Here is a 25,880-nt window from a genome sequence, read left to right as displayed (position 1 = left end):
CACCTCAGTGAAAACTAGAAAATAAATTGTATTAATCCAGGAAGAGCAAACAATACAAAGCTAATCATTATTGAAAAGAAAGTGAAATTGATAGAGTCCCAGTCATGTCTGAACTCTTTTCAACCTCATGGACTGTAGCCCACCAGACTCCTCTGTCCATGGGATTCTCCAAGCAAGAATACTAGAGTGGGTAGCCCTTCCCTTCTCCAGGGAATCTTCCTGACCCAGGGATCAAACCCAGGTCTTCTGCATTGCAAGCATATGCTTTACTGTCTGAGCCACCAGGGAAGCCCAAATCATTATTGGGTCTCTCCATTTAAAACAACAATGACCAAAAAAAAACAACAACTTAAAAAAAAAATCTTCCCTAGAAATCAGATAAACCAAACATGCCATTGCCATATTCAAGAGTCAGTCTACGACATAAGGCAAGCTCTCCTTCAGAAAGATGTAAAGTCCACTTGGGAGCCCAAATTAGGCTTATCATCAAGGTATTGATATTAAAAAGTACTGAGAAAGCTATCAGTTAGAATGCTTTATGTATTAGTACATATTTAAAAATCATATCTGGATCTTTCTTCATTCCTGGGGTCACAGGGTGCATGGGAAGTTTACATGGGAGGATACACAGTTATTTGTAGCAGTATTTTCAGCAGGGGCTTGGACCAAACGACCCTTCAAGGTGACACAGTATTTTTCGAGTCCACAAGCTGTGTTTATATCCAATCCCAGCTCAGACAAGCTTCACTAACCACAGAAGTTGGGATAGAAGCCAGATGCATCCCACACATCCCTGTGGTCCTCCAGCCTTCTGGCAAACTCCGGGACCAGATTGGAAAAATCTGTGCCCGGTGTGGGGGCCAAGTTTGGCGTGATCCGGGGAAGATTTATACGGCTTTGGTTGGAGTCCACACGGTATGTGCTACTTTGGCCAAGTTCAGCTTTGGGGTTTCTGACTCATTTGAAGTGAAATGTATCAGGTGGGGACAGATGGGTTCCCCGATAGGGATAGAAAGGTCTCCTCCAAATACTGTGGGACCCCAAGACAACCGAATGGCCCACCTCTCTACTTGAAGTCCTGGAAACATGCAACGCGGGTGGTGTCAGTGCAGAGGAGCTGGAGGGACACGTGCTTTCCAGGATTCGCCAAAAATAAAAATAAATGGCTTTTAATTTCTGAAGGGAGAAAGGCTGGATTGATTTTACAGGCTCTCCTCTAAACAGCAATTTACATGCTGAAACTGTAAAGCTGAGGGTAAAATATCCCTTCCAGGTGATTTGAAATCCGTTGATTAATTTCAGGTTGATGACCTTGGTCCCCTACAACAATAGAACTTTAATTCATCTCACTCAGGCTGCCTCTAACTAGTTTTCAACAATCACTAAATAACCAGCAAGTGGTGGCTATTTGGTGTATAGAATCCCTATTAATAAATACAAATGAAATGAAGCATATCAAAAGAACCTGAATCCGGTACCAAACTAAATAGGATTTTCTCTGAATTTAAGAGCAAAATGCATCCCCATCAGAAACATCTCAGATACTGTAAGGCAACTCTGCTCAATAGATAGAAATAAAAGGCAATGGATAAACAACAAGGTTCTACTGTACAGCACAGGGAACTAGTCAATATCCCATGATAAGCCATAATGGCAAAGAATATGAAAAAGAATGCATATATATGTGTATATGTATGTATAATTGAATCACTTTGCTACATCAGAAATACAACATTGTAAATCAACTGATCAACTATACTTCAATAAAATAAATTTTAAAAAATAACACAAATATAAGCCACTATGTAATTTTAAAATTCTCAAATAGCCACATTAAAACACAATAGGTGGAATTTCATTTTTAAAATATTTTTATTTAACACAATATATCTAAAATATCATTTCAACATGCAATCAATATAAAATGTTTCATGAGATTTTTTACATTCTTTTTCCATGTAAATCTTTGAAATGCAGTATGTATCTCACACTGAAAGTGTGAAAGGGTTAGTTGCTCAGTTGTGTCCGACTCTGCTACCCCATGGGCTGTAGCTTGCCAGCCTCCTCTGTCAGTGGAATTCTCCAGGCAAGAGTACAGGTGTGGGTAGCCCTTCCCTTCTCCAGGGGATCTTCCTGACCCAGGGATCAAACCCACATCTTCTGGATTGCAGGCAGATTCTTCACCATCGGATCCACCAGGGAATCCCATCTCACACTGAACAGCATCTCAGTTCAGACTTCCTGCATTTCAAATGCTCAAAAGACTCATGTGACTAGTAGCTACCATTAATGGGCAGTGTAGCTCTAAGGTAATAGCCACCCTAAATGTCTTTCTATAAGCAAATATTATGGTTAGCTCAGACACGAGTTATAACAAGATGAATAATAGCTTTGACCTCACAGAAATGGCACCATTTAGGAGCCAGTGTAATAGCAGGCCACAGGGCGTCTGAGAAAAGCCTGCTGAGGCGCTTACTCTGCCTGCCTCAGTTTCCTCATCTATGATGAGGATAAGAGCTCTAGCTATCTCATATGGCTCAGTGATTAAATTAGGGAACACAAGTAGAGAGTTTGGAACCATTTTTGGCATATCGTAACAATCAACAGATCCTGGCAAGAAGAGGCTGATCAGAAATCTACCTTGAGGGCAAGGACTGTTTCTTATTCATCACCCTTAAGTCCCAGTATCTCTCTTGGGCCTGGTACCTGGTCAGCGAATGTTTTCTTCTAAGGCCTTAAGAGTGGTGAGACACTGTGACCTGCCGCTGGGACCCTGCTTCCAGAAATAAAGGGAATTTAACTCAGGCTTCTGGGTGTGCTGCCAGCAGACAGCCCTCAGCTATCCTCTTCCTAATGGGATTGCCCCAACCGAAGACAAATGACCTGCTTAAACCCAAACACTTTTTTCCAGGGTAGTTTACTTACAATAGGACTATTAGGCAGGCTCTCTCCTCAGGGAAGACCGGAGCCCCTCATCCCTTGGGCATGCTTATGCAAGGACTTCTCCACCCACCCTATCCTGCATCCTTCCCCTCCGTCCACAGATCCGAAAGGCTCTTCCTACTAAACACCCTGCCTGTTAACACGTAAGCCACAGAACCCAACTGGTGATGGATGATAAGAAACAGGAACTGTTCTGTTGAAAGAAGAGTTAAGATGGTGAATAAACAGTAATGGTCAGGAAGATCCCCTGGAGAAGGAAATGGCAACCCACTCCAGTACTCTTGCCTGGAAAATTCCACAGATGGAGGAGCCTGGTAGGCTACAGTCCATGTGGTCACAAAGCGTCGGACACGACTAAGTGACTTCACTTTCACTTTTCGCTTTCACTTTCACTAATGGCTTTCTCACAATTTCTATTAACCTGGCCAATACACGTGCCACCTGAATACTACGCGTTGTGGGTTGTCTCTTTGTCTTTCCACCAGCGGCTCATTTCTTCCAAGACGCACAACCGAGCAATGACAGAAGGAACGAGAACAGCTGCAAGCACTGAGACTCTGTCAAGAAAGCCTCTTTCTTCTTTAGGTTATCCAAGACCCACGCACTGCAACCAGATGCATGCCGTCCTGAGCCCAAACCCTCGACTTCTCTCCCATCTCGGACTTTCAAATTCTTAAATTTGCCCTTTACTTAAAAAAGTCAATGATTTCACCAAGAAAGTTTGATTAGTTTCTTTTACTTTCTGTAATGAAGTGCCATCCTTTTTACACTTGAAAGGATCTTTGTAATAATGCAACATTGATCTTTTGAATACAGATGAGCTAACCTAGATAATAGGATTTAGAATGTGAGAGACTGGACTTGGGATGATATTTAAGGCTCCAGTGCCATCAAGAGGAATTGCAGCATAAGACATCTGCTTCCAGAGACATTGTCTGCCGCCACATTAATAGATGGAGGATCATGTGCCCTACCGCACAAAGTTTTTATTTTGTTCAGCAGCTTCAGAGATGTCAATATGCTCTATCTTCAGATGTCAATCACCCAGTGTGGGGAGGTGGTGGGGGAGAAGGGCGAGATTTAGCCCTGAGATCCATCCTCTCCAGTCTGCAGCTTTCTACCTCAAAGGTGGAGAACTGGGATTCAAATTTGATACTAGAAGACAGTTTAATAAAACTTTAGGGGGAAAAAAAAAGATAAATCATTTATTCAACAATACTATTTTGCACCAGGCTTAGTAGAGACTGGGGCTTCCCAGATGATTCAGCGGTAAAGAACCTGCCTACAATGCAGGAGACCCGGGCTCATTCCCTGGGTGGGGAAGATCCCGTGGAGCAGGAAATGGCAACCCCTCCAGTATTCTTGCCTGGAGAATTTCACGGACAGGGATGCCTGGTAGGCTACAGTCCATGGAGTCACAAAGAGCTGGACACCGCTGAGCATGCACACAGGTAGAGGCTAAGGATGTAAGAATGAACTAAACCTGGTTCAAGTCCTTGAAGAGCTGACAAGGAGAGGCAGGGAAGGTTAGCTCTGGAAAATGAAGTGTATTTTGCAAGAATTCACACAGTAGGTGGCTATTTTTCCACCTCTCCAGCCCTTAGAAAAATAAAGAGAGCTTTTTATGGCCCCACCCTCCAAGAGAGACTGAGTAGAAACAGCCTTATACACAGTCTCACACACTGGGGTCACTCTTGCTCAGTCAGGGCCAAGGTCATGACTTCCCTGTAATGAACAATGTTAGATACAATGTCAAAATAAAGTAAAAAGAACTATCATGAAAGACTTAGTCCGGTGACAAGTTTTGGAGGAGCCAGGCTATTATTTTATATATGGTACATCTGAAATTATCCATGTCTTATTTAATTAAGCCCAAATTTAGTTTGGGGAGCGATAACTAAGCAACAGCAAAATCAAGTGAGATACTAACCGAAAAGTATTTAGAGCCAGAGACAGCCTAGTGTGGGATACAGGGAAAAGTACAGTGAAAGTATTAGTCGCTCAGTTGTGTTAGACACTTTGTGACACCATGGACTGTAGCCTGTCAGGCTCCTCCGTCCACGGAATTCTTCAGGCAAAAATACTGAAGGGGTTGCATTTTCCTACTCTAGGGGATCTTCCAGGTCCAGGGATCAAAAACTGGTCTGTTGCATTACAGGCAGATTCTTTACCATCTGAGCCACCAGGAAATCCTGGTGGGCTAAATTGGGCTAAATTCTATCATCCTAGTCCTGGGGGCTTCTTGGGACTTAGATGATAGGGTAGCTGAGAGTTCCTTCTCCCTCACTCTGTAACAGGTAGTATGAGACGCACTTCACACACACTGTCTCATTTACCCCTTTGTGGGACTATATGAGGGGGTTACCTCTGCTTTACAGGTGAGAAAATTGGAGCCCAAGGTTGAATTACTTACCCAAGGGTTCAAAATTCTTAGGGTGGAGCTGAAATTAGAACTCAGTTTATCTGAGCCCAGAGCCTGAAGTCTTCAACAAGTAAATCATACCAAACACTTGACCAAGAGTGAGGATGGATCAGCAAGTCACAGGACCAAGAAGGAAGACTGCGATATCTGATAGGCTCACAGGGAGAAGGCAAATTGGAAGACAAGGTGGAGATGTAAGCCAGTGTCATGGGGGCAGTCCAGCCATACAGAGTCAAATCTAAGGGCAGACTTGGATGCTAGGCCTTAGAGTGACAAATAAGGTCAAAGGAATGGGGATAACGAACACGGGACCAAAGCAGGGGTTCCCTTACGGGAAGGTCTTATAAGACAAGGACTTAGTCATCAGATAAGATGGTAAGAGTACAGATCTAGACATAAAACATGAGTTTCCAGAAAAGCAACAGCAGAGCCAATTTAGATGCCCTCATTACATTCTGCTTGGGAATAGAACTGGTCCCAGACTCTGGCCTTAGGCTACCTCTCTACCTCTATGTAGGAACATGATAACCTCAACCAGTGGACCCTGAAACCTCCAAAACATGGACCATGATATTCTGGCCCCATGAAATGTTAAAAGAAAATAAGAAAAAGAGGAAGAAAGGAAAGGGAGAGGAAGGGAGGGAGGGAGGAAGAGTTTTTAATTCCTAGGTCCAAATAAGTTGAGAAACTCTACATGCAATAGCATTCTTTGATTTATAATGCACATTAGCATAAAACTCCACCTAAACAAGCAAACATTTTCCAAATTTATTTGTCCACAGAGGCCCGCAGGGCACACCCTAAGAAAATATTGTAAAGAAATGCAGGGGCAGAGGCCCACACCCACACCAACCATCTCAGAAGAAGAAAGGAAAGTGGGCTGGCCACAGAAATGGGCATGAAGAAGAGCCAAGATCGACCAGGAATTATGTTGGAAACAGTCGAAGATTCCATTTGAGAAAATGAAGATCAGATTACAAAGGAGCTGGAAATCCTGAATGGTCAGATAGTGGGAGGTTCCTGAACTGAGAAATCATAACATTAGAGATCAAATGTGCTGGGTCTCAGAGCTCAACATCTAAATCGGGAGGGAATTTAGAGAGAAGAGTGGGGTGGGGAGGTGGGCTTTGTATTTAACTCAAAGGTAGTGTATGCCTTGGAAGTGCCAGAGCTCTCAAATGAGAAATTTCCTTCTGAATGCCAAGACTGTCATTTACCACCCTGTCACCTTGGCCTTAGGGACTCCATCCGCTTTCCAGCACCCTGGAAACAAAGGCCTGAAGAAGGAAGGTGACTTGCCCAACCTTCTACTCAAAAAGCATCTCAGCCACGATTCACAACCAGTGTAGCTGCCTCCAGAACCACTGGGCTGGACCATGGTATTAAACCATCGCTGAGATCTTTTCCCTTCAACCCTTCAAGGACAAGAAGCCAGTCTCCATGGTTCCCTCTGGTACCCTCTGCATCTCCACTTCCCTGCTGGTCAGCTGGGAGCATCACCCGTGTCCCACTTCCCCCCACAGGAAAGGTTTTATTGGAATACAGTGTTACATTAGATCTGTGCTACTGCTTTTAAAAATTCACTAAAGTCCACCTTTAGCCAACATATTTTTATTCCAGACAGACTACTATTATAGCTATTTTATTTCAAGCTAAAAGATACACTCAATCCAGTTATATCGTTGGACACCTTTCAGGTGACAGAGCCAACACATGGCTCTGTGGAGCCAAGGTATGTCTCGGGTGGTTTCTATTCTTTGCGCAGCGTGGCCCAGCATTTGTTCCGGCTGCAGTTACCTAAGAGCAACACCTGTCCATTTCCTGTTGGATGTAGCCTCACCTCACACTACCTCCTACAGGTGATGCTCAACTCTAGAAGTACCAGTTCTAAGGGCTTTCCCTCCACCCCCTCTCAATTTAGACCCTGGCTGGTCTGGGACGGGCAGCCCAAGGGGTCGAGAGGGTTCTCCATGAGAGCTGTCCCCGCAGGCTCATCCCAGCCCTTTGCGGCGACAGGCCCTCGGGCGGCATCTCTGGAGGTGCACTCTCTCACAGGGTGCACGGAAACTGCCCGAGCCTCAGCTTCGACTTGTAAACAGAGGCTTTGAAAGAGCAAAGTTGTGAGTTTGTCTCCACTAAAGCAAACTTCCTCTGCTGTTTGCTTTGGGCGTTTTGCCGATGTCTCTGCAGAGTGAGCATGGATTTTCTGTCTGTCCCTCTAGCCTCTCGGAGCCGCGCGGAGCTCAGCTGCCACCTCCGGGCTCCGGAACAGGCATGAGCCAGTCCAGGTCAAGCCCCAGCCGAAGGCTTTCCTCTCCCGCTCTGCGCCTCCTTTAACCCTTTCTTCCCCCAGCGTCGTCAGGTGCCCCATCAAGCGCCCTGCTAGAGTGCTAGTTAGGAGGCAGGCAATCTTCAACTTGCTGGAGTGCTAGTTAGCAGGCTCCCAGTATCACTGGCCTGCAAACCCCGCTGCTTCCAAGAGGAAACCAAGCAGGAGCCAGGAGGTGTGGCTTCCTGGGGCATGCCAGGCAGCGCACCCTGATAAAGTTAGTGCCTGCCCAGGGCTGTAGAGAGAACTGAGATTCTCTCCATTTTCACCAAAGGGACTAAAAAAAAAAAAAAAAAAAAAATCAGAGTGAGGTATTCTACCCAAGGTTAACTTCAGGTCTGCCCACCTTCCAAAACAGCTCTCCTGGGAATTCCCTGGTGGTCTAGTGGTTAGGATTATGCTTCCATTGACTGGGGCATAATCCCTGGTTGGGGAACTAAGATGGGGCAAGCTGTCCAGTGTGAAGCTCTCCCACGTATGAAATTCAAAGCGCTGGCAATTTCTCCAAGTGCTGCCTGAAGCAGGGAGGTCCACGTTCAGATTCATTTTTCTTGAGACATGTGGCACCTTCACTGCATCTTTCACTTTTCTACTTTAAGACAGGCACGGGTATTAAATGCTCATTTTCCTTTTTATTGAAACAAAAACGGTACAAAGTGATTTCATTTTGCACCTCCCTCAGTGTCAAGTAAGCAAAAGGGGACACCTGGGTATGTAGTGACTACATACAGCCGCAAAGAAGGTCTGTGCATGCTAAGTCGCTTCAGTTATGTCCAACTCTCTGCAGCCCCATGGACTGTAGCCTGCCAGTCTCCTCTGTCCATGGGATTCTTCAGGCAAGTACACTGGAGTGGGGTTGCCATTTCCTCCTCCAGGGGATCTTCCCGACCCAGGAATCAAAGTGCTGGCAACTAATTTTTCAAAAAATGTTAAACATAGTATGGGCCTATACAGCCTGATGAACCAAATATGCTCATAGAATAGGTCTGGAACTGTCTGCCATTGCAGCCTCTGCACTGTCCTGCCTTAGGAAGAGTCAGCTGATTAGCTCTGAGTTAAGACCTCCTGCAAACAAAGGGGCCTGGGGACACTGGAACCCAGCAGGACTAGATCTATCTGTGAAAGTGACACTTCAGAGTTTCTATGATCATGGGGTTAAGGAAGGTCACACGGTTCCATCTTCAGAGAAAGCTGGCTGGATTCTGCCTACTTAATAGATGTGGAGAAAGATTAAATGCAAAAATTTTCTGATAGCAACAGCAGGATTTAAGTCCTATCTAAAGGTATTGAGGGTTGGGAGGAAGGATGGGTTTATGTATTATCTTTGTGACATTTCCAATTAAATGCAAAATCAACAGAACATCTTCTGCCAGGGTCACAGTGGTAATGAGCGCTCACCCCAGCTTGTTAGCACAACAATCCCTCAAAACAGCAAAAAGGGGGATAAATCAACTCCTTTGCTACCTTTATCAGCATAAACAAAGAGATAAAAATACGGTATAAAATTTTAACTATCTTTCCCCTGTTCTACCTGCAAATGTGAAATTCCCCTGTGCTTCAATAAAAGAAAAATACATCCAATGAAATCTAACAAATGTGCCATCTGTTCAGAAAGAAGGCAGGCATCTTTTACATGTGACACTACTGCCCTCGTGTGGTCTAAAGGTATAATGCAACTGTTTTCCAAAAAGGTTTGAAAGGTTCTGTCTACAGAAACTTCTCATAAATGTAAGTACTTCTCATAAATGTAAGACAGTTATAACGTGGCACACTATATGAAGAAAGTTTCATTTCAAAAAACACAAATATCAGTTATAATTAAAAAAAAACCCTCCATGCAAATCAGACTCTGGACTGAGCTTCCTTATGAAAGGGAGAAGAAATCAAGGGAAACAAGTGTCATTAGGAAACAGCTGGATAGCAAGGACACAGGACTCTCAGACCTAATGATAACATCAGTCACTTTCCTGCCATGGTGCCTGCACCTGGCTTCCCGCCTCAATGCTTTCCTGTATGGTTTTGCCCAGGGATGAGGGGAGGAGAGGAGGGGGAGGGATGGGACACTTTTTAATTCCTACTCTTATTTATTATTTCTGCACCATTAATTTGTACCACCACCTCTGGCTACATCATTCAAGTCCATGGCCTTGCATATCCCAGAGGTTATTCCTGAGAAGGCATTGTTTGAAGGGGTGGCAAGAATTCAGACAGGCAAGTCTAGACAGGGAACAGAAAGGAAAACTTCCCCAGCACAGTGAACTAGACAGAAAAGAGACAACATTATAACTAAAATGAAACAAATAATACTTCCATTTTCTTCCCTCTTCCACTGACTACAGAGTCACTCAGTTATTCAATGAACAAATTTTTTAAATGGCATGTGTATGAACATACGAGAAGATGGCAGGAACACTCAGCCCTCTCAGCCAGCCTTCTTGCTGGTAAAATAGGGGAAATGCCTTCTATTTAATCCTTTCCATCATCCTATGGGGTGATGGGCATCAAAGTCTTTCCAAGATTGCTCACAGCCTGTAGGCTTTCATCATAGCATTCTAATTTCAATTGAGGTGCAAGTGTTAGATTTAAATTTCATGAAGGAGATTGTTTGGATGATAATCTGCAAGCTGAGTGGATTTCTTGAGCTTTGTGACCCAGAAGGCTCGGTTGCTTCCTGCAAGGGTTGAAATCAGGCCAATTGACTACAAAACGGGAAAGCCCCCGAGGTCCTCCCCAGGGGAGCCCAAAGCACTGCCAGGTGTAGGCTGCTCAGTCAGCGTTAAGGTTGCTGGCTGAGTGGCTGGACATTCCAGCTAGACGCCAAGCACCTCTGATGGCCGCAGGCTGCTGTACCCCTTCCCAATCCCACCACTGCCCCAGATCCTGCTGCAAGAGTGAGGGGGACCCTTACTCTCCAGCTAGTAAAGCAGGGGGCAGCAGAGCTGGTCTTTATTTTATTCCTATGAGGCCTGTCTGCTGTTCTGTGTGAGTACTCACTCAATTGGAGGGAAATAATTTGCTGCATGTTTATTCCACCTTTAGAAGTAGGAAATTAATCTTTCATCAGACCAGTGATGATGGCGGCCTACTGAAGATTCACACTGAAAAGACTGGACAGCAGTGTCTGAGAAAATGAGCCTTAGCATGAGTTATACCCAAGCCCAATACACGCCACCTCTGCACTGACTGGCTGTGTGGTCTCAGTGAGTTAATCCCTGTCTCTGGGTTTACATCCTAATCTATAAACTGGGGATACCTGTCCTGACCTGACTCTCTGGGTTGGTGTGAAAATGCTTGCCTGCTTGGCACATGAGACAGGTCAGCTGATGATAGCAGAGCTGGCAGTCAATAATTGAAGCAGGTTTTGAAGGCCGGGTGAATTTGAGCTTGGCGTGAGCAAAAGTTTCGAAGCCAGAAAGCCTCTGAGTGTGATTTAGACTTAGTGACTATGAGGGATGCAAACTCTCCAGCATCTCGATCAAGGGCAGGGTGGGGAGTCTGACAGCCCAGCCAACATGACCTGTAGCCATTTGTAGAGCATTTACTCCTTCCCTTGTAATCTGTCAGGGGCCACTATCGATCATCTTCCATCCCTTCTGAGCCGTTGCTGCAGCTGGGCTGACAGGGTGAATGGCAAAGTGATGGCTATTAAGTAGGAGGTTTCCGCGATGCCACATTGCTCTGGCTGCTGCTGTAGTCTTTTCACACCAGGGTGATCAGCCTTGCCCTGGAGTGTTTCTAATGTGGTCCCCCTAGTGCTGCTGAAAAGCAAGCCACGACCTTCTTTGTTTCTTTGCTGTCGAGAGCTGGGCAGATGGATTAAGCGTCCAGTCCCTGGTCTCCTTTCAACCCAGTGTCTGTTCTCTACTTTGTATCCCAGGCCCTTTTTCAGACCAACTCCCGACAGGAATCTTGGCTCTTGATCTGTCATTACCTTTTCCTGGAGCTTCAGTCCCAGCTGTTTTGTCCAGACCCACTCTTCCTTTCATTCACTCCCCTTCCACTTTTCCTTTTTGCTGGTGAAAAATAGCCCATATGACCTGCCTCATCTGCAGTATCTTCCCTGAGAAAAACTGAAATTGACACCCCAGTCTCAAGCTGGAGTTTGTTTTTTTTTTCTTTTTTAGTTTTATTGTGACAGAAATTACATCTTAAAATGGATCATTTAAGTATACAATTTAATGAATGATAGTAACATTACAATTGTACCATCACCATAATCTAATTTTAGAACATTCCCATCCACCTAAAAAGAAACCTTGTGTGCATTTAGAGTGATTTCATATTTCCCACCCCCAGACTTTTGAACATTTCATATAAATGCAATAATACAAAGCATGTATTTCTGTGTCTGTATTTATGTAATACAAAGCATTACATAATCTAATGCCTTGGCCATCACTTTAGACAGGCCCCCAAAGACCATATACCCTTCTGCTTTTCTCGTAGCCTCTTAGCTACTGCTGCTGCTGCTGCTAAGTCGCTCTAGTTGTGTCCAACTCTGTGCGACCCCATAGACGGCAGCTCACCAGGCTCTGCCGTCCCTGGGATTCTCCAGGCAAGAACACTGGAGTGGGTTGCCATTTCCTTCTTCAATGCATGAAAGTGAAAAAGTGAAAGTGAAGTTGCTCAGTTGTGTCCGACTCCTAGTGACCCCATGGACTGCAGCCCACCAGGCCCTTCCATCCATGGGATTTTCCAGGCAAGAGCACTGGAGTGGGGTGCCATTGCCTTCTCCGGGCCTCTTAGCTAAGATGCACACATTTCTCTACAACTCTGAGCATCCTCTATATACTAGGCTCTGGGCTTAGCCTCAGGATACAGTCAGTGGTCAGCAAAACTAGACACAATCCTTGTCCTCACAAAGTTACACAAGTATTTATTTCACCCAAATAAATTTAAACTTATCAATGTGATAAGTTCTACAAGAGAGACAAAATCTTGATTGTATTCTGAGCTAAATGAATACAGTTTACAAGAACTGTCTACTACCAAGCATCTTGAAAAACATAGACTTTCTGGTCAAAATGGAAATTTTTTTTGCTAAAAGTAAGGCATAGGTATTCTATGCAATCCTTATCAAAATCCCAGCTGCCTTTTCTGTGGAAACCGACAAACTGATCTTGGAATTCATATGGAAATGCAAAGCACTGCAAATAGCCGAAACAATCTTGAAAAATAAGACCAATGTTCCTAATTTCAAAACTTACTACGATGCTACAGCAATTAATACAATGTGGTACTGGCATAAGGATAGGCATGTAGAAAAACAGAACAGAACGAGAGTCTAGAAAAAAGAAACAGACATTTATGGTATATTGATTTTTGGCAAAGGCGCTAAGGTAATTCATTAGAGAAAAGTATAGTCTGAGTCTCAGCAAATGATTCTGAGACAACTGGGTATTCACATGCAAAAATAACCTCAAAACAGATTTAAAAAGCTAAATACAAGAGTTAAACTATAAAACTCTTAAAAGAAAACATATGTAAATCTTTGTGATCTTGAATTAGGCAATGAATTCTGAGATATAATAAAAATATGAACAACAACAATAAAAAATAGATTAGACTTCATAAAAATTGAAAACTTTGCACAGCAAAGCACATTATCAAAAAATAAATAAAAAGACAATCTATAGAATGGGAGAAAATATTTGCAAATCATATATCTGATAAGGGTTTAATATCCAGAGTATATAAAGAACACTTAAAACTCAACAACAACAAAATAATCCAATTAAAAAGAAGTAAGGGGTTAAAGTTAGAGAACAGACATTCTCTAAAGAATTTATGTTAATACAAATGGTTAACAAGCACATGAAAAGAAGCTAGGGTTATTAATAAAGTATAATTTCATTTTACAGAAAAAAATCACAATGATATATCATTTCTCATCCATTAAGATGACTCTGGTCAAAAAGACAGACAAAAACAAGTCTCAGAGAGGATGTACAGAATTGTGATCTTCATAAATAGCTGGTAGGAATGCAAAGTGGTGCAGCTGCTACAAATAACAGTTAAATAGTTCCTCAAAATGTTAAATAGAGTTACCATATGACTCAGCAGCTCTGCTACTTGCTATATACCAAGTTGAATTGAAAACACATGGCCTCACAAACTTGTACACAAATGTTCATAGCAGCAATATTCATTATAGCCAAACAAATAGCAACAACATAAATCTCCATCAACTGATGAAAGATAAAAAAATGTGTATCCATGTAGTGGAATATGATTCAGCTGCAAGCAGCAATGAAGTACTGATACGCACTACAACATGGATTAACCTTGAAAGCATTCTGCTAAGTGAAAGAAGTCAAAAAAGAAGGCCACGTATTGTATGATTCCATTTATATGAAATGTTCAGAAGAGGCAAATCCAGAGAGGCAGAAAGTAGACTAATTGTTGCCTAGGGCTGGGGCTGCAGTGGATTAGAGTGACAGTGAGTGTACAAGATGTCTTTTGGGCCGATGAGCACAGTCTGCAATTAGATAGTGGTGATCATTGGACAACTTTATGAATATACTAAAAAATGCTGAACTGTGTACTTTAAAGGGGCACATGAAATATATCTCAATAGATCACCAGAAGCCAATTCAAACAAAGCAGAAGTATATATAAAGTGAGAGGAAGTGTCTGCATTCCCTTTTCCCCACATGACTGTCATCAAGGTCCTGTCTCTAGGCTCTGAGCCTACTTTTCCATAACCTGCTTTGTGATGCTTTTAAAAAAATAGATTTATTTATTTGGCAGGGTCAGGTCTAGGTTGCAGCATGCAGGTCTTTAGCTGGGGGCTCATGAGATCTAGTTCCCTGAGTAGGGATAGAACACTGGCCCCCTGCGTTGGGAGCACAGACCCTTAGCCACTGGACCACCAGGGAGGTTTCTGCCTTATGATGCTCCCTGTCACGTTTCTCACAAGAGGCAGACTGGCAGGCAGCAACGTCTCTTGACCCCAAGAGCGCAGTCAGTTCCATTCCAGGCTCCAGTGTCTTTCAGCCTTCCTAACAGAATCTCTGTGTCCCCCTTTTTTTCAAAAGTTACCAGCAAAAGCCAGGAAGTGCTCCCTTCTCAGGGCTGAGCCCTCTTCTGAGGTTCTGATAACATTTAGCCTCATCTTATTTCTCAGTCCTTGATGTGGGAGCTGCTTCCCACAGTTACTGTCTTTGTGATATCTGGATCTCCCCTTCTTACTTTTTCAGCACTCCAACCTTGTCTTTCTGTAAGTCAAATCCCTTATGTTGAAATATTTTATATGGTTTCTGTTTGCTTAATTGCATCCCGACTGACAAAGCCCATTATATACCTATATACTCCTCTAAGTTTCTTTTAATTCATATTGAAATATTACTTACCATTGCTCTTTGTATAATGGGATACTATGTTATACAAGTTGTTTTATATTGTAGGCATCTTTATCAATGTACTTCCACATCATTTTGTATACAGTTAATGTATCCTTTTTATGGTACTTGGATCCATTTCATCTCCTCCCATGATGTTCATTGCTCTAAATGTGTCTAAAGTATATTGTTCTTTCAGGGAAATTTAATTGCACTGAATTCTAATTATATTCACTTATTTATGAGGCATCTACTCTGTGAAGACATTATACTGAGTGTTTGAGAATATAAGGATAAATTAGACATGGTCTTGCACTGGAGAAGATATGAGATACAGCTAAGACTATAAAATTGAATTTTTCAAGACATTTCCAGTTTTAAGTAATCCATCCTTCTCCTTCAATACACTAGCTATCTTACTCAGATTTTTATTTTCAGTCAAATACAAATTTCCATTCAGTTGCTACTATGCAACTCTTTATCCTGATACTCATCTGCCTCATTCATACCTTGCAATGGCTTTTAGACAGAAATTCTGAGAGTGTATCTAATGTTTTTAGATGAAATGGTAGTAGTTCCAAGGAGATGTCAAATTTATCAAACTGGGAAAAATAATAATATAATTATACCTAATATTACAATATCTGAACCAAACTCAACTTTGACCCTACTAGAACTTAAATAGACTTCCACTGGGTCACCAAAACGTATTTTCTTAGACATCCTAACAAGGTCATTTCTCTTGGTGTGCATAAGGGCAAGATATCAATCCTACATTTCATTTACAACTGGGAGAAGTACAGAGCTCCAGAATAATCTATTAATGACATTTTCTTTAAATAAGCTTTCTTTATACATCCATAGTATATTCAAAAGGAAAAAGAGGAATGAAATAAACTTACTGGACAGCACTAAGGGTTGCTAGAGAACCAACACATGACTCTGAAATTTGATCATTAAGAGACAAAAAAAAGTCAGCATATATTACAACTTTCTAGGGTAAGTATATCTTAAGACAATAAAAACAGCTTTAGTGAAGAAAGTTCATCTGTCTAAAAAAAAAAAATCCCAGTTAATATACGCAGAAGAAATTATACTATTCAAAAATCACCATTTCACAACCTTTAATGAAATAATCAAATCTAGGCAATGGTCATTGTGTTAAGCTTTCTAGAGCTGCTGCAATAAAGTACCACAGGCTGGGGTGGCTTAAAACAACAGAAATCTGGGAATTTCCTGGCGGTCCAATGGCCAGGACTTGTCACTCTCACTGCTGGGGCCTGGGTTCAATTCCTGGTTGGGGAACTAAGATCCCACAAGCCACAGGGCCAGGGGGGAAAAAAAAAAACAACACAGAAATTTATTGTCTCACAATTCTGCAGGCTGGTAGAATAAAATGAAGGTGTCAGCAGAGCTATGCTCCCTCTTTCTCATTTGGTGATATCCCCATCAAATGTCAGCATTCCTCAGCTGACAGCTGGATAATTCCAATCTCTGCCTCTGTCATCACTTGCCTTGCTCCCCATATGTCTCTGACTTCACATGACCATTTCCTCTTCTTATAAGACATCAGTCATGTTAGATTTAAGCCCATCCCAATGACCTCATGGCTTCCCTGATAGGTCAGTTGGTAAAGAATACATCTGCAATGTGGGAGACCTGGTTCAATCCCTGGGTTGGGAAGATCCCCTGGAGAAGGGAAAATCTACCCACTCCAGTAGTCTGGCCTAGAGAATTCCATGGACTATATAGTCCATGGGGTCGCCAAGAGCGGGCCATGACTGAGTGACTTTCACTTTCACAACGACCTCATCTTAACTTGATTATGTCTGCAAAGACCTTATTCCCAAACAAGATGACACTCACAAGTACCAGAGCTTAGAACTTCAACAGATCTTTTCTTTTGGAGAGGGGAACACACTTTAACACATAATAGTCAACAATAGATCATAAAAAGATTAAACAAAATGTTGATGGGAAACATTACACTGAAAGGGTGAGAATGTCACCCCTGAACCCACGGATCAACACTGGAATCACTGAAAGCTGAACCACCAAACATTACATATGACATGACATGATCAGATGTATATAACTTGGCACCACTGGGGCATATTCTTACAAAACAAATTAAAAATACACTGATTTGGAAATGAGTTTGCCTTTCATTCTTCCTCCACCCCGCCCCCGCCACAGGGTACTGAAGATAGAGGGACATGTTAACCTACGTTGCTAGGAAGCACTGGCCAAACCCAGAAGCTGAGACAATTATATTGCTTCTACAGACATGGAGAATGAAAGAAAGGGAAGTGTTCTAGAGGGGAAAAAGTACAGTTAAGAGAAAATTGAGCTTTAAGAATGAAAAAACAACAGACCACATTAGGAAACCAAATCAATACACAGGGCAATTGTTAAAAAAAGTTTATAATAAAGCAATTTTACTATGTACTAGATATTAGATGATATTAAGAATATTTTCCTAATTCTATCATCCTATTGTGAAACGATGTCCCTTTTCAAGAGGCATTTTGTAGCAATTGGTGATTCACTGACAGGATATATAATATTTCCTTTATTTTAAAAATTTATTTATTTGGCCACATCATTTGCCACATGCAGGCTCTTCATTGTGGCATGTGGGCTGCGCTCTAGTTGTGGGATCCCAGTTGCCCCACCAGGGATGGAACCCACATCCCCGACAAGGTGGATTCATAATCACTGGACCACCAGGAAAGTCCCTGTAGTATTTATTTTGAAATGCTCCACACAGTGGGCACTTTCTATTGAGTGAATAAATGGAGGGAGGGATGAAGATGAGGGCTACTCTGGCTTTCCCATGTGGAGTAGGACACTCTGTTCAGAATGTCAAGAGTTGCTCATCCAGGTGAGACCTAAAGATTACCTCTTACAGAAAGCAGCATTTCAGAAACAAGCTCATTTCCTGAAAATGTCATGATCATTTGGATCACTTTCTGCCCATATCATAAACTGACTTAAGGATGCGCAAGGACTGCCATTTCCTGAGCACCAACCATGTGACAGGCACTGTGAAGACACATTAAAGCCATTGTCTCAGTTAATCCCTAGAACATTCACATGAGGCAAGTACCATTTTAATCTTCATTTTACAAGTCTGGAAATCGAGGTGTGGCAAGATGAAGCAACTTTCCCAGGGTCCCAGAGGTAAGAACCAACATAGCCATTGTTTGAATCAACTGGGAGGGCTTATCAATCAACAGTCTTCATCACCTACATGGGAGAGTTTTCAATGAAATTTAGGAAATGCAACCCACACTATCTCCTCTCCCTCCCAAGACCTCACTATATCAAGACTAATTGGATCTTAAAAGAAAAAGGCATAAACTTATAAGAACAAAGAATAGAAGAAAAAATGAAAATAAAATTTCCAACTCTGGAAAACAGACTCAGTGTTCATTGTTTTAACAGACCTGGGCAAACAGAACCCTAAGCTGGCAGAGGAAGGTTGGAGAAGCAACCCATTTGACATCAGAACCCCAAATGCACAGGAGTTTGTAACATTAGGTACCCCTGGGATTGTACAGTAAAAATGAGAGTAAAAACCTGAAAACTGATGGAGCCTGTTTCATAAGCAGTTAGATAGATGCACAGAGTCCTTCCCTCATTCTGCACAAAGGTCCAGTGAGGGCCCCTCAGAGGCTACGGTAGGGATCATCCACCAGAGACAGGAGGATCAAGACAAAGTTAACATACCAAAACTTCAGACTTCCAAACTTCCTCCCCAACCTTTAGCTCAGAATGTGGAAACCGCAAAGTATACCCTCTGGGCTGGATATAACAAAAGACCTCGCTGTGGAATTTGACCAGCCAGAGAGGAAATACCTAACAATCCTGGTATTTGGAGAACTGGACGTGGAACAGACTGGTTCCAAATAGGAAAAGGAGTACATCAAGGCTGTATACTGTCACCCTGCTTATTTAACTTATATGCAGAGTACATCGTGAGAAATGCTGGGCTGGAAGAAGCACAAGCTGGAATCAAGATTGCTGGGAGAAATATCAATAATCTCAGATATACAGATGACACCACCCTTATGGCAAAAAGTAAAGAGGAACTAAAAAGCCTCTTGATGAAAGTGAAAGAGGAAAGTGAAAAAGTTGGCTTAAAGCTCAACATTCAGAAAACGAAGATCATGGCATCCGGTCCCATCACTTCATGGGAAATAGATGGGGAAACAGTGGAAACAGTGTCAGACTTTATTTTGGGGGGCTCGAAAATCACTGCAGATGGTGACTGCAGCCATGAAATTAAAATACGCTTACTCCTTGGAAGGAAAGTTATGACCAACCTAGATAGCATATTCAAAAGCAGAGACATTACTTTGCCAACAAAGGTCCGTCTAGTCAAGGCTATGGTTTTTCCAGTGGTCATGTATGGATGTGAGAGTTGGACTGTGAAGAGAGCTGAGTGCTGAACAATTGATGCTTTTGAACTGTGGAGCTGGAGAAGACTCTTGAGAATTCCTTGGACTGCAAGGAAGTCCAACCAGTCCATGCTAAAGGAGATCAGTCCTGGGTGTTCACTCAAAGGACTGATGCTGAGGCTGAAACTCCAATACTTTGGCCACCTCATGCTAAGAGTTGACTCATTGGAAAAGACCCTGATGCTGGGAGGGATTGGGGGCAGGAGGAGAAGGGGACGAAAGAGGATGAGATGGCTGGATGGCATCACCGACCCAATGGACATGAGTTTGAGTAGACTCCAGGAGTTGGTGATGGACAGGGAGGCCTGGCGTGCTGCGATTCATGGGGTCGCAAAGAGTTGGACATGACTGAGTGACTAAACTGAACTGAACTGAATGAAATAGCCAGTGAAGTCACCTTACAGTGAAGCTCACAGTTGACAACCTCTATTCTCACTGCAGCTATTGGAGCCCTCTTCTTAAAAGTGATCAGACTTGTATGACTTCAATTATATGATGTTCTGGAAAAGACAAAACCATAGAGAGAGTGAAAAAAGGAATTTGTGGTTGCCAGGGGTTGGACAGCAGGGAGGAAATGAAGAGGCAGAGCACAGAGGATTTCTAGAGCAGTGAAAGTACTCTTTTGATACTGCAATGATAACAGTCTATACATCTGCTCAAACCCATAGAATATACAACACCAAGAGGGAACTCCAAATAAGCCGTGATATTGGGTGACTATGTAGGTTCATCAATTGTAACAAGTGCACCTCTCTGGTGAGAGACGCTGACAGAGGAAGCTGTAACGTGAGGGGATGGGATATATGGGAACTCCGTATCTTCCCTTCAATTTTGCTGTGAACCTTAAACATCTCAAAAAAAATTTATTTTTGGTAAATAAAGTTTTATTAGATCACAGCTGCAGTCACCAGTTAGTTATTGGTGGTTTTCATGCTACAGTGACAGAGTTGAGTACTTACAATAGAAACCATTCAGCATGAAAAGCTTAAAATACTTACTGTATTTACTACCTTTTAGGAAAACAGTCACCCCACTCCAGTACTCTTGCCTGGAAAATCCCATGGACGGAGGAGCCTGGTAGGCCGCAGTTCATGGGGTCGCTAAGAGTCGGACAAGACTGAGCGACTTCACTTTCACTTTTCACTTTCATGCATTGGAGAAGGAAATGGCAACCCACTCCAGTGTTCTTGCCTGGAGAATCCCAGGGATGGCGGAGCCTGGTGGGCTGCCGTCTATTGGGTCACACAGAGTCGGACACGACTGAAGCAACTTAGCAGGAAAACAGTTTGTCAACTTCTGACATAGGCTTGGAAATCATACACCATTACTTCTATGGTATCTTGGTATTATTCTTACAAGTATTTTGAAAGTTTATAATTTCATCGAAATAAAAAGTTACCCATCTCATAGCCCCCCTCAAAAAAAGATGTATATGAAATGGATGAAAGGGGTCAGGAGATAGAAGGTGTGGTGGAATAATAGGACTGAAAATTCTGAGATGTGCTTTCAAGTTTTCAGAGTTGTTTGAAAGCCTCTTTCCCCTTTCTGGAAATACTCATATTCAAAGTTGGCTTGCTTTGCTTATTACCCCACATAAGAAAATTTCCAAATAGCAAAACAACAACAACAACAACAACAAAATTGCCCCAAACCCAGTATAAATCCCCAAGTCTCAGAAAACAGACATTTTGGTAGAACACACAAGTGTACAGAAAATAACATCAAAAAGGGGGAGCAATAGCATAAAAAGCCAACAGCAGGGAAGTGATTAAATATACTGTTACATTCACAGCTTACAATAGTATGACATAGATATATTTAAAGATTGCTTGTTGTCATGGTTAAATGTTTATGATAGCACATTGAACAAGACAAGGTATGGAGAAACACACACAGAGAAATCCATGCAAAGGAGTGTGTGGACGGGGGAGCAGCCCTCTTGTATGTGACATAATGGTTTCTAAGAATTTGGGATAATAAGATCTATCTGTTAAAGAATGCAAAATATTTAGCATATGGCAAATGTTTTGTCAATATTATTAAACACACACACACACACACAACTGGATGAAAACAAGCCAAAACAATTGACAACGACAATTTCTGTGTGGTAAGAGTGTGAGCTATCTTATTTGTATGTGTGGCTTGCTTACCTCTCCCCCCTCCCCCGTTTTCTATAATGAACATCCATGATATCTCTGTTTTTTTCAGTCAGGAAAAAAAACTTGTCTTCTGCCAGCCATGCTAATTTCACCTGGAAATTAAAGGACCCATAACTGACCAGGCATAATGTTCGATTGCAGGCAGCCAGAGACAGTCCTGTAATTGAACAAACAACCTGCTTTCACTGGCAGCAAGAGTATTTATGTCCAAAGAGAGCACAGTGGTTCCCTTATGAAGGCTGAGAGCTTGACATACATAGAGTGAAACAGGTTTTTAAAAAGTGTGCACACTGGCCCAAGTTTCTCAAAAAGCCTAAGGGAGACCACATATTCCTTGACAAAAGTTATTATTAGATACACATTAAATCCAGAGTCCTGAAGTATGTGTTTAGCTTGGTATTAACACTGAAAGAAAAGGAGGCTTGATAATTAATAAACATATTTCTTACTTCATCTGCTGAGGGATGCTTTGGGAAACTAAAGCATTACAGTACCCTGTGGACATTCTCCAGGCTTGAGGGTGGGTGCCTTACGTATGTAAGGTGAAAAGCATCAACAAGTTCCTAACAAGGGCCCCGTGATGGCTAGGTCTGAGGTTCTGTCACCGCTTCTGAAAGGTCTCATTTCACATTATCATTCCCCTCCCTACCCTTTTCAATGATAGAACTTACAAGGGTTTTCTTGTAAGTTCTTGAGAAGACTTCTTTCAGAAAGATCCCACACAAAGTCCCTTGGAATGGATCCATCTGTATGGACTGAATTGTAGTCCCCCCAATTCATCTGTTGAAGCTTTGACCCATGATATGACTATTTTAGAAGATACGGCTTTTAAGAAGATAATTAAACAAAGTCACAAGTGTGGGGCCCTAATTTTATGACTGGTGTCTTTCTAAGAGGAGGAAGAGATATCAGAGCACGATCTCTGTGCATAGAAAGGAAAGGCCACTTAAGCACACAGTTAAGAAAGCACCCACTGTCTGCCAGCCAGGAAGAGATCTCACCAAAAACCCACCCTAATGTATGGAGAGAGTAACACGGAAACACTACCCTATGGAAAATAGATAGCCAATAGGAATTTGCTGTATGACTCAGGGAACTCAAACCGAGGCTCTGTGACAACCTAGAGGGGTGAGATGGGGAGGGAGGTGGGAGGGAGGTTCAAGAGGAGGGGACATAGGCTGATTCATGATGATGTTTGGCAAAAACCAACACAATACTGTAAAGCAATGATCCTTCAATTAAAAATAACTAAATTTAAAAAAAAAAGAAAGAAATCCACCCTAACAGCACCTTGATGTGGACTGCCCAGCATCCGGAAGTTTCTTTAAGCCACGGAGTCTGTGATATCTTGTTATGGTGGCCTGAGTCAATTAACTCATCATTCTTCTTTTTTTTTTCAGGAAAAAGTTTTATTACACATATGAAGTAAATCATGTGTCCATTATTAATTTTTTTTTCTTGGTTGCAAATAAGTGGTAATCTTTTTGCCTTTGCTCATGCTCAGCTGTGTCTAACTCTTTGTGACCCCATGAAATATAGCCAGGCAGGCTCCTCTGTCCATGGGATTTTTCAGGCAAGAATACTGGAGTGGGTTGCCATTCTCTTCTGGGGATCTTCCCAAACCAGGGATCAAACCTATCCTGTGTCTCCTGTGTCACCTGCATTGCAAGTGGATTCTTTACCTGCTGAGCCATCACGGAAGCCCAATAAGCAGTAGGTATGCACCAAACACCATATGACATGAGTTGAAGGTTTACAACCACACAACATGATAACCTATGTCTGTGTAACCAATTAATAGGAGTATCTTGAGTATAAACCTTTTAAAATGTAAGGTTTTAAAATGAAAAATATGACTTAGGGAAAAATTCTTAAAATAATTTCAAACTATTATTTAGTATTTACATGGACTAATAAATATGAATGTGACTATTTCCTTTTCCTTTTCATTAGTAATTATTTCTATTTCTTTCCAGGCTAGTAGTATATCTGAATATCTTTAATCCACAGCTTACACAAAAATTTAACCACTCCACATTCAAGAATCTAAGGAAACAGATTCTACAATGGTTAGATTGACCAAGTTTTGAACTCCTCCATTTTAATTCCCTTTTCATAAAGATCAGGCTAAAGGGGTATTTGCCTCTTATATGGATCTATTCCTATTACTTGATGGTTCACTTTATTCTGGCTTGACTATTTGTCTGAAGAACTAGATACATAAGAATCAAAATAGCTTCCTCTGATTACCAAATAAATGAATAATGAAAAATATGCAAAAGCCATCTGGGTCTACACAAGCCAATCCTAGATATCATGATTGTTCCCTTTAAGGCTGCTGAGATTTGAATTATAGAAAACTGATGGGAAAATTCTTTTGAGTTGTTCAGCTAAGTTACTGAGAAGCACAGAAGGGATCATGGAGATTTTATCTTTGACATTAACTGAAAGGAAGTTCCATGGAAAGCAAAATGCACTTATGCTTCAATGCTCTCCAAAATGACCAGCAAGTCACTCTAAAATTTACTTCTGAAAAGGAGTCAGCTTTGTATTGACTTTATGGGAGCCGGATTTTGTTAATTGGAAGCTCATCTATGAACAGACATCTAAAAGTTCAATGAAGAACTGTAACACGCTTTTAGAACAGGTTTCTCTTCATCTGTTGTCTAACACAGCAGTCAGTATTGGGACCTGTCCCTTTTTCTTAAGATATAAAAGTCCAGTTATTGCTGCAACATACGTTCGGTGAGCTGGTGACTTCTGGAGGGCAGGGTTTGGGTGGCCTCTTTTATTGATTTGCTTGACCTCAGAAATACACAGTAAATAGCATTCTGGTCAAATTGAAAAGAGAAACTAGACTCCCAACACTGCCCATACCAATCTCAACCCTTCATTGATTTAAAAAAAAGAAAAAGGAAAGGCAACAACAAAAGAAAAAACACCCACAAAAACAACAGGCACCAAGCCACAGCAAGCCCATTATAAATAAAGTGATCTGCTTTAGCAAAGAGGCCTGGTGTTCTCCAGCTAATTTAAAAATTACCATGCATTAAGCTAAAAAATCAGAGTCTCTTTATATGGTAGACAAAAGGGGAACCAGGAAGACCATCTGTGATTGAGCAAGAATTGTGTTATGTTAGAGGAAGGGATCCTTGTTATGTTAGAGGAGGTGTCCTAGGCCTACCACGACTTCATCCTAACTTTTCTGACAATAGTGTCTGTAATACAACAGAAGACCTTCCAATGAAGAGTAATAAATCCAGACCTATTTAGTGATTCTTCTCACTACCTGGTATTAAAGTACACATTTATTTTCACTTGTATATTGCCCTTGAGCACCACCAGAATCAAACCCATAAAGGCAGTCACCTCCATTTCCTCAATATTCGATGAATAAATGAATTGATGGATGAAACATAATGGACTGAGATTGTTGCATTTGCTTTCAGCATGCTCCTGAAGATGAAATTCAAGTGATTTGGAGGGAGGGAAATGGAACTATTAATACTATAACCAGAACATTATCCCTTGATTGTTAGGCAAAAACTGGGAAAAGTCACCTGATATAAAATAGAGAAATCATGGTCCATTGGTTAAGATCCCCAGTGCAGGGGGCTCAGGTTCCACCCCTTTTCAGGGCACTAGATTCTGCATGCTGCAACTAAGACCCAGTGCAGCCAAATTAAGAAAAAAAAAGAGAGAGAGAAATCTTATTGGGAACTATCAAAGAATACTACATCCTACCATCAATGACGACATATAAAAACCATAATATAAGTACAATGCAAAACTATACAGTCATTTAAAAAAAATCAAATCACAGAATATATTTCAAGGGGGAAAATGTGACTGCATGTATATTAGGTGAAAATGGCAGGTAGCAAAGGCATCTACTTAATAATTTAATCCCACACCACTAGATACTCAGTAATCATCATTAGATTAATTCAATGTAAGATTTCCTTTGCACTTATTGCTGCTTTTTGGAGGTGTCTGTATAGACATGTATTCATATATAATTAGAAACAGTTCCATGGAGTTCAGAAAGACTTTGCTTCAGCCTGAAGCTCACAACTGGATCATAGGACTACAATTACTTCCCTCATATTCATATCATCTACCCTTTGGAGACAGTATGGGTGAATGAAAGCAATTATCTTTAAAGAAATAGGACTCTTGGAACTTTTCCTAGTGGTCCAGTGGTCCAGACTTTGCCTTCCA

General features: G+C 41.8%; 1 long non-coding RNA gene across 3 annotated transcripts in view; it reads right to left on the bottom strand.

The window, feature by feature from the left end:
• Nucleotides 1-25,880, bottom strand: part of LOC147369842 (uncharacterized) — a 134,213-nt gene that overhangs the window by 101,929 nt on the left and 6,404 nt on the right. For 2 of the 3 annotated variants that reach the window (XR_015168585.1, XR_015168588.1), the window contains exon 1: nt 1,063-1,226. The exons of the other annotated variant lie outside the window; for it this stretch is intronic. This is a non-coding gene — a long non-coding RNA (uncharacterized LOC147369842). Of the gene's footprint in view, nt 1-1,062; nt 1,227-25,880 lie in introns of those variants that run through there. 3 annotated transcript variants of the gene reach the window in all.

This window comes from Bos grunniens, chromosome 7 (genome assembly GCF_055505025.1).
Source record: "Bos grunniens cultivar Pamir isolate PY7600 chromosome 7, Bosgru_T2T1.0, whole genome shotgun sequence".
NCBI lineage: Eukaryota > Metazoa > Chordata > Mammalia > Artiodactyla > Bovidae > Bos > Bos grunniens.
The sequence above is the reverse complement of the archived record's forward strand: the minus strand, read 5'-3'. Positions and strand labels throughout refer to the sequence as shown.